Source organism: Theropithecus gelada, chromosome 11 (genome assembly GCF_003255815.1).
Source record: "Theropithecus gelada isolate Dixy chromosome 11, Tgel_1.0, whole genome shotgun sequence".
Classification (NCBI taxonomy): Eukaryota; Metazoa; Chordata; class Mammalia; order Primates; family Cercopithecidae; genus Theropithecus; species Theropithecus gelada.
This window is the reverse complement of record NC_037679.1, coordinates 53,113,686-53,125,701: the sequence shown is the minus strand read 5'-3', so window position 1 is coordinate 53,125,701 and position 12,016 is coordinate 53,113,686. Positions and strand designations below refer to the sequence as shown.

Below are 12,016 nucleotides of genomic sequence, written 5' to 3'. Positions count from 1 at the left end.
GCAGTAACTGCAACCTCACTTTGTTCTGCTGTTTTGTAGGACTTTGATGGCTGGTGGCAGGCAGAACCTATTAAAGATTGTCTATTTTATTAATGTCACTCATTTGTTCTCTATAATGATAATGGGAGATAGATACACTAAAAATCCAGCTGGTGGGCTGGGCACATGCTGATATGCAGCTGACATCACCTTTCTGAGGCCCTGGACAATACTTCAGGGGTTCATTTAAATAACAACTCATAGAGTCCTAAGTTTTGGCACTGCTATGTATTTTAGCCAAATGACCTTGGCTGAGTGAGTTAGCTTCCTTGAGCATCAGTTTCTGGCATGTAAAGTAAAGGAAAAAAAGCTAAAACTCTGAATCTCAAAATGGCTCCTGGCTCCTAAGATTGTCAGAGGATTAAATGACACAATGTACTTGAAATCCCCTTCCATGTGCCAGGGGTATAATAAATGCTTCATCATTGCTGCTTCCTTTCTTTTGTCTCCCCTTCCCTGCCTCTCTGTGCTCACTGCACATGAGTGTGTTGTTCCTGCAGAATGAGTTCATTGAGACAGAACAGAATTTAGTTAATTGGACATGTTCTAGCATTGCCCTAAATAAATACAGTCAGCCCTCTACATCTGTGGGTTCCACATCCCCAGATTCAACCGACTGTGAATCAAAAATATTCTGAAAAAAAAAAAACCCAAAAACCACAATACAACAATAACAATAATACAAAGAAAAAACAAGACAGTATAACAACTGTTTACATAGCATACATTGTATTAGGTATTGTAAGTAACCTACAGATGATTTAAAGTATACAGGAGGATAGCCTGGCATGGCATGGTAACTCACATAATTCCAGCACTTTGAGAGGCCCAGATGGGAGGACTGCTTGAGTTCAAGACCAGCCTGGGCAACATAGTCATGTCTATAAAAAATGTTTAAAAATCAGCCAGGCATGGTGGCATGCGCCTGTAGTCCTAGCTACTAGGGAGGCCAAGGCAGAAGGATCCCCTGAGCCGAGGAGGTTGAGACTACAGTGACCTGGGAACACTCCACTATACTCTAGCTTGGGCATCAGAGTGAGATCCTGTTTCAAAATAAATAAATAAAGTATACAAGAGGATGTGGTAGGTTATATGGCAATACTACATCATTTTATACAAGGGAATTGAGCATCCATGGGTTTTGCTTTCTGCAGAGGCCTTGGAATGAGTCTGCTGTGGATACCAAGGGAGGACTGCACCAGTAGCAGTTGTGTGTAGCCTGTAACTAGGTGGGGGATGGGGGAGCGGGGAAGGTGATACATGGGGCATCACCCTAAGCTATCTGTTATAAAAGCTTTTCTGTGCTAACCATAGAAGACCTCTTCACTGGAACTTGGGATGTTTTGCTTTAGCATCTACTGCTACTCCAGGGAACAGCTGAGTACCAAGGATGTGAGCGTTGGAACATTATAGTCTAGGATTTGTTGATTCACTCTTTCAGCAAACATTGCAAACCTGAGTACAAGCCAGGCACCACTCATTCATTTCTTTATTCATCATCAAATATTTCTATAACATTTATTCTGTGCCTGACACTGTTCTAAGCACTGAACAAATACTCTCTCAATGCCTCCTTATAATGGTGTTATGAGGTTGGTTCTATGATTATCTGTGTTTCAGAGGTAAGGACAGAGAAGCACAGAGAAGTTACGTAACTTGCATAAGAAACGTGTAAGATTTTTTGACTCAGTGACAGTAGTGTTTACAGTTCTCCATCACTTGCCCTGTACTGAGGGGTACGCATACGTTTTTGTGTTTATGCTTTCCTTCATTCACTGAGACCTTTGTTAATCATGACTTCATGTGCCAGACACTGCACTGGGAAAGAAGGGGACACAAGACACAGGTGGGCCCTCAGAGAGCTACATTTCAAGGAAGCAAAAGCCAAGTGACCCTCACTTTTATCCTTGACTTTGGAAGCAACAAAGAGAATTGACTCAGGTCAAGAATGCTGTCATTGTCATTGGGATAGGCTACTTTAAATAAAATAAATGATGTTATGGGGCAGTAAACATGTGGCCTTTGCCCTTATATGGCTCATGCTAAGGAGTCTATGTGGTGTACATGTGCAGACCTTCCTGGTTCAGAAGAGAAAATCTGTGTGAGGCTAATGTTCCCATCAAAATCCAACAGGAGGCTGGGCACATTGGCTCATGCCTGTAATCCCAGCACTTCAGGAGGCCGCAGGATGGAGGATCGCTTAAGGCCAGGAGTTCAAGATCAGCCTAAGCAGCATAGTGAAATCTCATCTCTACAAAAAATATAAAAATTAGCCAGGCACGGTGACACACATCTGTAATCCTTGCCACTTGGGAGGTGAGGTGGGAGGATAGCTTGAGCCTGGGACTTTGAGGCTGTAGTAAGCTATGACTGTGACTGCCTGGGGAACAGAGCAAGACCTTGTCTCTCTATAAAAATAAATAAATACATAAATAAAATCTAACTGGGTATGTGGCCATAGCTCCAGTGTTTCCCGACTTCACATGTGTATCATTAATTAAGAATAGTTTGTGTTAGGTGTTAGGTATTTATTTTTATGTGTACTGTAAAATATATAAATAACATCGACCCATCATTTCAAGTATACTGCTATTTGGAATAAAAACAAAAAAATTTAAGTGAATTAATTCAAAGAAAAATATTAAACTAATAATGGCACAGGTGGTACTGTAGATATTGAAAATTAGCAAAGTGGTACTCATATGAAGCATACGGCAGAGCTTATTGGGGGTGTTACTGGTATTTCGGGTGGGGCAACTCTTCATTCTGTAGTATTATCCTAAGCCCCTGCCTATCACATGGCAGTAATGCTACCCCGAACCCTGGCTAATACGTGGTGACAGCTTCACATGCACACACACACACAAATGCCTCCACACATTTTCAAAGGCCACAGAGTACAGGCCTGGGGGGGTTTGGTATCCCCTCTGACTGGGAACTATTGCTAAACGGAAGCTAAAGACTTGTCAGATGCCTCACTGGGAAAACAAACAAGCTATGTTCGGGTATTTTTGAAGTAGAATGAAGGGAAGATAAAACTCAAGTTCAATTACCAAGTGGCTCAGTGGGGGAGGCACCACAGTGAGCAAATGAGAACTGAAATGAGAAGACAGCAAAGGGATGAGAAGTCCTGGCAAGTGTGGGGACAGACCGCAGAGGCCTGGGGCTATAGACAGAGCTTTCCTGGTTCGGAGTTGCTGTTACAGGGCAAGACCAGTTCCTTCCTGCTTGTCTTACAGGTGCCACCTGGCATCTGACAATGACCAGAGACAATGCCCACTGCCTGCTGAGCAACAGGCAATACAACCACTGCTTGAACAGAAATGCAGTATGATACCAAGCCAGGGGATATTTTGCAAGGATATAAGTCATATGATGAAAAATGTAACCGATTTACTAATCATTCAAGAAGGAAAAGAAGGTTCCAGAAAACCATGGGTCTCTTTCCATATGCCCCATAACATGCCACTAACAGTGAACATGAATTGTGGGGACAGGATAATAAATCAATGTTTTTGCATACCACCCAAAATACTGTTCATAACCTTTTAAAAATCTTGGTTATTACTGGCTCCCTTGATCCACTAGTTTTCCCATTACACCCCAAGGTTGAGTGTTTTCTACCTCAGTGTGTCTGTGGGACAAATCTTTCCAAAGATGTTAATAGGTGGTGTCATGGGAGAGAAGTTTTCAATGCCAAATATATTTGGGAAATACTGCACACTTCTGATGTGGAGATTCACAGTTCACACTGGCAGTTTAAAAGTGTTGAGATTTCTTCTGTTCCCTTGGTAGTCTAAAGGGTGACATCCAAACTCTTGGCCTGGTTTTAAAAATTAGCTGACTTACCCCACCTTACTTAACAGATGTAATTTTCATGAGAGGCAGACTCACAACAACAGTTCCTCCTCCTAGGCATCTTATCCATCTTCACTCCTGGGCCCTCTCTCATCTTCCCCCTCCCCTAGCACACCTTTCCCAGGCTTTCCACTTACTCCATACTCCTGTCAAGCTCCAGCTCAAGATTCATCTCCTTAAGTCCCATTCCCTACAGCGAACTTTCTCTCTACTGTGAAACTGTACCTACACAAGGTGGTGTCATGTCATTCTGATTACTTCAATGTTGCCTCGGAATTATCCTCAGGGTGTATGATAAAGGTAGTTTGTAAGCAGCTTTGCCTATTTTCAACTTCTCATGGGAGCCTATTATTGCAGCATGGGCTGTGTACAAAAAAACAATGCTGGAAACATTTCCTGGTGGACGTGCTGACGGCTAGCTTTGTTCCTTTGTAAGACCACTTAGATTCTCTGTGGAGAAGGAAAGCGATTTAATGGACTCACAGTTCCACATGGCTGAGGCGGCCTCACAAAGGCACGGTGGAAGGCAAAGGAGAAACACAGGCTCTCTTACATGGTGGCAGGTATGGGGGAAACCGACCCCATGAGTCAAGGATGTCCACCTGGCCCTGCCCTTGACACCCGGGGATTATTACAATTCAAGGTGAGATTTGGGTGAGAACACAGCCAAACCATATCACCCTGTCTTTAAAAAAGAGAGAAAAGAAAATATATTCAGAACCTGACCACTGCTCACCACCTCAATGCACAAGCTATGTTCCCCTGGAAGCTGAGTCTGAGATGGAGCTGAGTGGGCAGGGAGTTTATTACGGGGTACTCTTGGGATCAATGCCTGTAAGAAAGGGAGAAGTTGGGCTGTGAGGTAGTCACAAGGAAGGTCTGAGCGGACTCCTTGAGGAGCTCTGAACTGGGGTGGCCCTTAGGAGTTGTCCTGAGTCGAGGTACAGGACCAGGCCTTTGTAGCCCTCACTAACAAGCCTCCAGGCAGGGGAAGTGTCACTGGGCAAGGCAGCTGTCTTTAGCAGAGGCGATTCTTGAAGAAGGCTGACAGCCAAAAGCCATTAGCTGGAGCTTCCCGGCTGCGGGAGGAATAAATGTTTAATTCCCAAAGGAGACCTAAGCAGCCTCCAGCACACTTCACCATGGCCATCTTGATCCGAGCTCCCATCTTCTCAAGAGCAGTGCAGCAGCTCCTCACTGGTCTGCCTGCTTCAATCCTCTTATCACATAAGCTAGGGTAATCCTCTGAAAATATGTTAGGCGATGTTCCGTCTCTGCTCAAAGTCATCATGTCAGTACCTTCCTGCTTCAACCTGAGTAACATCCAAAGTCATCACAGTTGTCTGTACGCCTCTACAGCCTCTGCTCCCTCAGCTGTCGGTCCTCAGCTACTACCCTTCCCCTCTTTATAACGGCACCCTAGAGACTCTGAACTCCTTGCTGTTCTTTGAAAATCTTGGCAAGTTCAGTTAAAAGACAAATTTACGCATATTAAAATTCATTGAGCTTTGAATGATTCAGGAATCGGGCAGCACCAGACCACAAGCAGCTCAGCGCAGCGCTCGGAGGGGGAGGAGAGCAGGGGCCTTCTATAAGGTGATCATGGAAGCAAGACAAAGAAAATATTTGATTGGTTAAAGCAGAAAGTCCCTGGTGAGAGGTCAGTTTCTCATTGGTAAAGTCCGTAGTTAGAAGTTAGCTGGCAGTTTCTGATTGGTTACACTTGTTTCATTTTACTGTTTACATTGAGTTGGTTTTCCATTTGCTTAGGAAGGAACCCAGGGTGCTGAAGGTGGCTCAGCTAAATGGCCTCCCAATTAATTATTTGAACAGTTCCCATCTCGGGGTTTTCCCATTTTACTGTTCCCTCTGCCCAAAATGTTCTTTCAGGCGTCAGCACTGCCCCCTCGCTCGGGTTTTTACTACTGTCACCTTCTTGTGGGGGTCTTCTCTGGCTAACCTGTTAGAAATAGTACTGCTCCCTCCCCTGGCTCTCCTTGCGCTTTGCTGCATTCTCTTTCTCCACAGCAAGGGGCTCAAGGGGAGAAATTACGGACTGTCACATTGACTGCTATATCCCCACCACCTATATTCATGCCTGGCAATGGCAGGTGCTCAAAAAGTACATTTTGAATGAATTTCTATAAGCTACAGAAAAAGGTTCCATGATTGGTCCAAACTGAAAATTGGTCCATGATTCTCTAGGAAAGTAAGAGGAGCTGTGTTTCCCTTCCTGTTGTTTAGCTTTGGTCAGACAGGCCATTTGTTTTTCCTTACTCAAATTACATAAGGAGTTAGCTTAAGTATCTCTTATAGAACAAGCAAACAGTTAAGATATCAGAATTCTGATATTATCTCATACCTAAACCTTATAAAAACTTCCTTTTTTTCAAATTTGTTTTGGCCTCTTAAAAGAATTTTGACACTGTTAAACTTTCTCTAAGGCTTTTATTCCCTAAAAGCAGTGATGCTTAAGAAATCCCCTACTGCACCAAATACAGTGGCTCCTGTCTGTAACACCAGTACTAAGGGAGGCCAAGGCAGGAGGATGACTTGAGCCCAGCAGCTCGAGATCAGCCTGGGCAACACAGGGAGACCCCATCTCCACAACAACAAAAAAATTAGCTGGTCGTGGTGGTGCATCTGTTGTTCTGTAGTGTCAGCTACTTGAGAGGCTGAGATAGATCACTTGTGCCCAGGAGGCTGAGGTTGCAGTGAGCCGTGATTACACCACTGCACTCCAGCTGGGGAGACAGAGCGAGACCCTGTCTCTTAAAAAAAAAAAGAGAGAGAGAGAGAGAAAGAAAGAAATCTCCTACCCTTTTGTGTTTCAAAAGAAACAGCCATCCCCACAAAGGACAACCCAGCCCTGGAATATTCTGTGATAAGACCCACCTTCATCCTTCCCCAAGGCTTCCATGAGGAATCATGGGAGACCAGGACCCCTTCCTTTCCTTTGAGTTATTCTTCACTAATAAATGTTCTCCCTATTGCAACGGCGTGAATAAAATCATATCCTTAATTGTCCAGTGCATTTTGTGTTTCACAGTTTGATGCCAACACTTGGATATAACTGGACCTCACCTTCCAATTCCCAGTTACTTCACACAGGTAAGGAGGCCTTAGGTCATCTCTAAGTTGTTCAGTGGGAGGGAGCAGAAAATTGGTGATTCCTTTCCTCCCCATCATAAGGATCATGGCCAACACCCTATAACAAAAGACAGGTTAACTGGAAAAAAAATAACAAGTGTATTTGATCATAGTTTTTTTTTTTTTTTTTGAGACGGCATCTCGCTCTGTCACCCAGGCTGGAGTGCAGTGGCGCGATCTCCGCTCACTGCAAGCTCCACCTCCTGGGTTCATGCCATTCTGCTGCCTCAGCCTCCCGAGTAGCTGGGACTACAGGTGCCTGCCACCATACCCAGCTACTTTTTTAATATTTTTAATAGACACGGGGTTTCACCATGTCAGCCAGGATGGTCTCGATCTCCTGACCTTGTGATCCACCCGCCTCGGCCTCCCAAAGTGCTGGGATTACAGGCGTGAGCCACCGCGCCTGGCCAGTTTTTTTAAAAACAATTTCATTTTAAAAAATGAAAGCACTTACACTGACCCTAAAAATATAAATATAGCAAAAATATAAATATAGTAACTGGGTGTGTAAAACACTCATTTGCACACACAATCAGGCATTTATGGAAGCATATGCCCTATTGTGCATGTAAAGACAGGTTTCATTTGCACTTTATTGCTTCAAACAATGAACAGCTTCTTTGATCATAGTTTTACATGACAGTTGAGCCTTCAGAATGAAGACCCAGAGATACAGGAGAAGCTATCTAATTTTATGCTTAGGTTTGATGAAGCAGGGATGGTCATGTGGAAATGTGATTGGACAAAAAAGGGTATGATCTAATGGAAATAGATTGCTTGGGGAAACCTACCAAGGCCTGGCTGTTCAGCTTCTTCTTGGCCTCTCCGTGCAGCATTCCTTCCTCCCAGGTATGGGGTAGGACCCCTCTGGGATGGGGGTCTTAGTTTCTTTATGGCTAAGTGTTACACAGAAGAATGGTGGAAGGTTAGAATAATATTTCTAGGTTTTGTGGCTGGCTTTGGGGAAAAGGAGTTCTTGTTTCTATGACCCATCTTGGGGAAGAGGGATCACAGTTTCTATGGTTTATCTCAGGGGAGAATGAGGGGTGAGAGACGGGGCCGGGGGCGCAGAAGAAGGTCAGAAAGAGACTTTGCTTCTGAGGCTACTTTGGAGGCTTTCATTTTGGGGTATTGTTTTCTGAGTTCCAACAGTGGCAATGATGTTCATTTTCAACAAAAGGGAGGACTGACAATGTGGAACTTAATCTAAGTCTTATACTCTAAAAAGTAGAGATGTTAAGAAATCTTCGGCCCTTTTGGGTTGTAGGCACTGGCTAATTGCCAAGGGCCACGCAGGTTTTGCATATTCTGAAGTAAGACCCACCTCCATCCTTCCTCATGCTCCCTTAAGACTCTCTTTGTCTCCATAAAAGCCAGGCTCATTCCTTTTCTTTGAGGTATTTCTTATTAACGAATGTCCTCCTACTGCAATAGCCTGAATAAAAATCATATCCTAATTTACTGGTGTATTTTGTCTTTCATACTTTCATAAGGGGGGGATTTGTGTTGGGAGGGTTTATTTATAGCCTTAAAGCGTCTGTTGGAAAATCAGCAGCTGACAATAGTGAGTGACAAAAGAACTCTTGACAATAGATAACAGACAGCCAAAGGGTCTGCTCCCTCAGCAGAAAGCCAGCATGAAGCTCAGTTTCAGAGCACGGAATAATTATTACTTCCAGAGGCTGACAGAAACTTGACTCAAGCAGATGGTTGGACAAAAATATATTGTTGGAAGAAATTTCCCAGCATAAAAAGTAAATGTCACTCTATATAATCTGCCCATGAAATCAACTATCTCCAATGTGCTAGCCACAAAAGACTCAGTCCTTCCCTGTCTGGGGGCTCTGGTTATAAAGAGATGGGGTGGAGGCAGAAGTCCCTGGAAGATGGAGACTATCATACATCACATGTCTATAAGCTCTTGCTCCCCTTCTTGCCATGTGATCTCTGAACAGGGCAGCTCCCCTCTGCCTTCTTCCATCATAAGTGGAAGTAGCCCAAGGCTTTCACCAGATGCCCAGTCTTTAGTCAGCAGATTCATGAGCCAAATAAACCCTTTGTAAATTATCCAGTCTCAGGTATTCCTATGTAGCAACACTAAATGGACTAAGATAAACCACTACCTACTATTTATATTCAAAGAAATATTCCCTAGACAGACACTGTCATTCTTGGGCAGGACACATACCAGGAGCACCAAATTCATCAGCAGTCTATAACTGGGCTTACTTACAGCATTTGTAGTTATTTGTTGTCCTTGGATTAGCAACGAGCTGATGAGTCGTGAAGACCTTGATATTGGCCAAGCCCTCACAAAATTGATTCATCTTCTAGAAGCTGACAAGTAGGAGGTTATATGTCACCAAAAGAAAGACTAGTAACTACTTGATCAAATCCAACCCATTTTATATTTCCTCCAAATATTCTCCATTAAGAATGTAATTTGACATAAAAAACAGGCCTGCTTAGAGATAGAATATGAAAATGAAATGGAAATATATGAGTATTGCAAGATGTTGGGTTTGTTTTTACTTTTTAAGTGCTCAAACCTGGATTTCATAACCTATGCTTTGAATTAGCAATAGCTATCAGAATTATTGCCATATATTTTGCACAAGTTTAACAGACAAGGCTTAATTGGCTCACTGAACTGTGTCTTTGTGAGACTTTAATTTTCCTGTAAGAACAGTAAATGCCAACAAGATAGACATCCCTGTTCTTCTAAGCTTTGTTTATAGTTCTAGGAAGTAAACAGGCAGTTATTATATTAAAAAAACATTCCCTGTATGCCAGCAACATCTAATTTTAATATGTAGGAGTTTTAGAGGAAAAGGGATAGGGATGTCATAAAAAAGAGCCCCAAAATATGCCTAATACCTAGAACTTGAAGTCTGATCTTGATTCCCCTGTGGATTAACAAACCACATGTTTCTCAATGTCACTGTCATCTTGATGTATAGGATATTTGCCACTTAGTTTCTAAAATGCTCTGAGATCACATTTTGGAGGCATATTTATCTTGCATACCCATGGCAAGGAGAGCCATTTGTCAAACTGGATGTAAAATAAATTAAATGGGATTCTGCTGCCCATACACATTAATGCCTCCCAAAGAGACCAGCGTGCTAACTTGGGCAGGACTTACAAAAGCTCAGTTGAAGTATTACCTCCTCTGTGGCCAACTTAATTGCTCCCTCTGTGCTGGCCATGGTTGCTGGTGGTTATAGCTGTCTCCCCAATAGGCTGAGATCTTGAGGGCAGAGACTATGTCTTATTCATCTTTGTATCTCTGGTAACTTGCATAGTGTTTTGTAATCAGCAAGAATTTGCTCAAAGACAGTAAATACTCATTTAAGGGTAGCCAACTGTTAGATCTGAATCCACTCCAACACTGAGTATGCTCTGAAGTGTGCCACAGTTCATAGCCACTTATCTTTAGAGTCCTGATAAAGATATTGAGAGACTATGCAGTTTCTATTTCTATACCACAAACATCTGCAGGAGGTGATTCTACTAGCCTCACACTTCTCAGAGCCCTGGAAGGGTGAAGAAGATTAGAAAAACTGGGCCGGGTGCAGTGGCTCACGTCTGTAATCCCAGCTGGGAGGCTGAGGTGGGTGGATCATGAGGTCAAGAGATCGAGACTATCCTGGCCAATATGGTGAAACCCCATCTCTACCAAAAATGCAAAAATTAGTTGGGCATGGTGGCACACACCTATAGTCAGGCTGAGGCAGGAGAATCGCTTGAGATTGCAGTGAGCCAAAATCATGCCACAGCACTCCAGCCTGGTGACAGAGCAAGACTCTGTCTCAAAAAAGAAAAAAAAAAGAAAAAGAAAAAGAAAAAGAAAAACTCTGATAGCCAAAAGAATTCAACTCAGTGTTTTAACAAAACATCTCTTCCAGGCACTGTTCTAAGTATGTTATACCTTTCATCTCATGGAATCCTCACTGTGACCATGGGTGGGTACTGTTATTGTTTGCATTTTACATGTGGGGAAACTGGCACCCAAAGGTGGAGTAACTTGCCCACGTGATAGAGGCTTAGATAGAGCCTTATTACTTCTCATACCTCTCGCTTCCCAAGAAGCCAGGCAAATGAATCATTTCTCCTCTGCATTCCCATAGACTCGATACTCAGGCACAGGCTTGATTGCATGTTGTTGTAATTAGAGCTTCACGTCTGTCTCATCGGTCAAACAGTGAGTTCCTGGAGAAGAGGAACTGTGTATTTATTAGTAACCGTTTCACCTCCCTGCTTAACAGTGACTGGCATGTAGTAGCCTCTGCTTGAGTGTTTGCTGAATAACTGAATGAGGGGAGGCTCTATCCAAAGCTACCACACCTGGAGAACTCCCCAGAGAAAGGGATGAAGACAGACTCATCCTACTGCCTCAGGACTCTGTGTGTGTGTGTGTGCGTGTGTGTACATCCAACAGCAACTTTCACAGTGGGCCACCAAAGCCTAGTGGAACTAACTGGCATTTAAACCAGATACCCTATGTCTTCTAGAGCAAAGGTACTCAAATTTTTTTTGTTTTTTTAAGACAGAGTTTTGCTCTGTCTCCCAGACTCAAGTGCAGTGGTGCGATCTTGGCTCACTGCAACCTCCGCCTCTTGTGTTCAAGCGATTCTCCTGCCTCAGCCTCCCAAGTAGCTGAAATTACAGGTGCTGGCCATCACGGCTGGTTAATTTTTGTATTTTTAGTAGAGACAGGGTTTCACAGTGTTTCCCAGGCTGGTCTTGAACTCCTGGAGCTCAAGTGATCCGCCCCCCTCGGCCTTCCAAAGTGCTGGGATTATAGGCATGGACCACCACATCCATCCCTAAAATATGTTTTTAAAGGTTTTAAAAAGTGTTAAAAAGTCAAAAGTTTTTAAAAATGTTATTCATACTTTAAGCCCAGCAATTCCACTTCTAGGAGATTATGCTAAGCATCATCATGGCTATATGTCTATATGTT

General features: G+C 43.3%; 1 protein-coding gene across 3 annotated transcripts in view; it reads right to left on the bottom strand.

The window, feature by feature from the left end:
- CRADD (CASP2 and RIPK1 domain containing adaptor with death domain) overlaps positions 1–12,016 on the bottom strand; it is a 386,414-nt gene that overhangs the window by 190,267 nt on the left and 184,131 nt on the right. The window contains exons 3-4 of one of the 3 annotated variants that reach the window (XR_003121917.1): positions 6,982–7,105; positions 6,839–6,884 (exon numbers count right to left, since the gene is read on the bottom strand). The exons of the other annotated variants lie outside the window; for them this stretch is intronic. The gene's annotated coding sequence lies outside the window, so the exon portion shown is untranslated. Of the gene's footprint in view, positions 1–6,838; positions 6,885–6,981; positions 7,106–12,016 lie in introns of those variants that run through there. 3 annotated transcript variants of the gene reach the window in all.